Genomic DNA, 3,302 nt, shown 5'->3' with positions numbered 1-3,302 from the left:
TTATGATTGTGGATTTTATCATTGGTTGAGAAAAAATGTACTTCTTTGTTAAAGTCATCATTCATTCGAGCATAAAGTCGTATAGGGATCCCCATCATAAGAAGATTCCAAGCATCTATCTTAGGATTCACGTCTCTCAAATTTTTTAGAAGCTCACAAAATCTTTCTTGATCTTTTTCTTGATCATCTTTCCTAAATATTTTATCTAATGTAACCATTGTTTTGAATTCTTGCCACAATAATTTAGTTCTCCTTTGGCTAGCATATGCTGGTTTATCATTGACTAGAGGTAATTGACCAAGATCACCAACCAAAATAATAGATAGACATGAAAGAAAGAAAATAAAGATTGAAAAAAGTATTAGGAATACTACTTATGGGTTGTAATATTTATAAATATTAGCTCACACAAACAATACACTAACCACAACAAAAGCTTTACCTGCAAAATTTCTTTCAGCATTTTTTGGGAATGCTTGCCTAAGATAGGAATCTATATTCTCTAGCAAGTTTTGACCAATGAAACTCATTTCATCAATAAAAATATATCTAATGTGAGCCATTTCTTCATGAAAACTTGTAAGTCGTGTCCCCTCCAGTTGAGTAAAATCTTTTATTGGTATTTGTAGTTTTGAATGAATTTTTGAAGCTTCTATATTGAAAGCTTCTACTCTAGTCAATGTGAGTAATAGAAGTCAAGAAGGATTTGGAATTATAGCCATACGAAGGGATTTACTGATGGCACCAATTAGATAAGATTTTCTCATTCCTACAGTTCCTTGAATTATCATACATAGAGGGTTGCCAACCTTATTGCTTTGGTAATGTGTCATAATAATGTCAATGGAATTTTGTTTCTTTCCACTAAGAGTTGAAAATTTGATGCATTCTGGAATGCCATCATACATGAGACATTCACGATTCTTCATTTCACCAATGAAGTTGATAGCTGCAACAGTATTATCTTCACATTGATATTCAAAAGACTAGTTCGTATTCCTATCAATATCTCTTCTTCCCAACATGTATATTTCAAAAACTTGCATATTTTGACCACGATGCAATATGGATATGATTTCTCATTCATGCTCTATAGTATTCTCTTGAGCACATGCAATATCTTCTACATCTGAGTCACTTGCAACTTCATCATTTTCTATTGGTTCAGCTTGTTGATCATGCCGAGGATTATGATGGAGTGACTCCCAATTGGCCACTATAGTAGCATCACTATCACCAATTTTCCTTTCAATGTCACAAAAAGGTTAGTAGAGCAACAATTCAGATGAAAAAAAATCAACCCATTTGTCAGAGTCTTATAGAGGAATCGATATAAACCTTGGGAAAACTCTAACTATAGTTGTTATTTCTCTTAGCCTCCATTTTTTATCTCCTCTTTTTTTAGGATTGTATATCCAAGATCTTGCTACATCAATTAATGTTATATCTTCTATACAAAGGGCTCTTGATTTATAAGCCTATATAAAAGACTTTGTATGATCTTCCTCATTATTCTCTATATTAATTGTTATAGGGTTGAAAAATTCACGTGAAACATTTAGATTAACAAACTTTCTGCTACACTCCACCAATGGAAGCTCTAACAACATATGACATGTTTCCTAAGCTCCAATGTCTCTTTCTATAATTGTTTAGATGTGAGAAGCATTCTGTATGCCCTTGTTGCAAGATCATCAAGATTTTCCAAGTTTTATAAACACATCAACATTTGATGATATGTCTGAGAACTTCTTTTGGCTTTTGAAGCATACTTTGCAATATAATTGATAATTACATGTCTAGAAAGTATAGGTTTCCAATCAAAATTAGCCCTCCAAAGTTGCAAGATGTGACAATTATGTGTGTTAACTCTATCAACATTTCTTGTTGGCTCAATTTTTTTTTCACTAGTTTCTACATCCTCATATAATCTAGACCCACCCAAATTTACTGGCCAAGGAGCATTATAATGAGGAGGGATAAAATTATAAGTTTGTATTGATGCACTTGAATAGTTGATGTATTAAATGGATAGAAAACTTTATATTCGCAAAACAGTTACCTACAAACCATTGTTCCCCTCTTTTAATGTAAGCATGCACCCTCCTTACAGATAGTGTGTCTTTCAACATAGTTCAATATCTCTTCATAATCTTGATCAATATCCATCTATGCTAGTTGTGTAGTATTTTTGAGACATGGAGTTGACCAAAATGTTGAAAAGCCTAAAAATAGTTGTAGACATTATAGTTAGTTATCAATAAAATTTGTGCTTAAATAATTTTTTAAGAATCATAACATAGTGAGATATGTGATCATATAATTCAAAACATACCTGTATATTTCTTTGGTGCTCATCATGTCTAGGATTCCATGCATGAATAACAGAATGAAAATATCTTTGAACATTTTTCCTCTCTTCCTCATTTGACCAATCAATAGTGTCCATGTTTGATGCTCCTTCCAACAATAGGAATCCATGCACATTAGGTATTTACCACTCATCTTTGACTTCCATAGCCTTTGAAGTATTTCTTTTCTAAATATTGTATGTCTAAGATGCATGTAATGTGCAACAATGTGAGGATAGTCAATGATAATTTGTCTTCTCTATTTTTGAGCCACCCATAGTTCACTTGGTGGTGTCTTGGGCATTAATGCATGTAAATTAGGTCACTGCATGTTTGCTACACTTAATGTGAAAAAGATTGTAGGAGTTCCTACTTGGTGAAGCAAGTCTATCAATTCAACTTTGCATTTAGCCCAATATGAACTTGTGCCTCATAGACTTGTTCCAAACCTCATCAATCTATCAACCAAATTACTACATGGCATACTTTCCATATGTTCACGTAACTCATTGATTGTAATTGGAAAATATTTTAAATTTCTTTCTAAAAATACACTTGATGAACTTTATGCATGATGTTGCATTATCATGTTTTTCATAAAATACCCGAACCTTGGATGTTTACCAAAATGATGATCCCTATACCAAATTAGATTCTTAGTGAATTCATGATGATAAACTCACTTCATTATTGGTTCTAACTAGTCACATCTTCCATCTGGAAACAATGTTGAAAAATCCATATCCAACAATCCTGATGTAACATATTCATTGATAGGAGATGCACCTATAGCTAGCCATTCAATTAATTGAGATGAAATTGAATCAAGATTGTTCACGCATGCATGAATTAATTCTATTTCCCTTTGAGAAATGGGTGGTCTAGAGGCCATAGATGTAGTATGCTCAAGTATATTACCTTCATCTGCCTCCCTGAGTGGACCGACAAAAA

Source organism: Cupressus sempervirens, chromosome 7, assembly GCF_028749045.1.
Source record: "Cupressus sempervirens isolate cs-2001-9-10 chromosome 7, ASM2874904v1, whole genome shotgun sequence".
In the NCBI taxonomy this organism is placed as follows: Eukaryota; Viridiplantae; Streptophyta; class Pinopsida; order Cupressales; family Cupressaceae; genus Cupressus; species Cupressus sempervirens.
The sequence above is the reverse complement of the archived record's forward strand: the minus strand, read 5'-3'. Positions refer to the sequence as shown.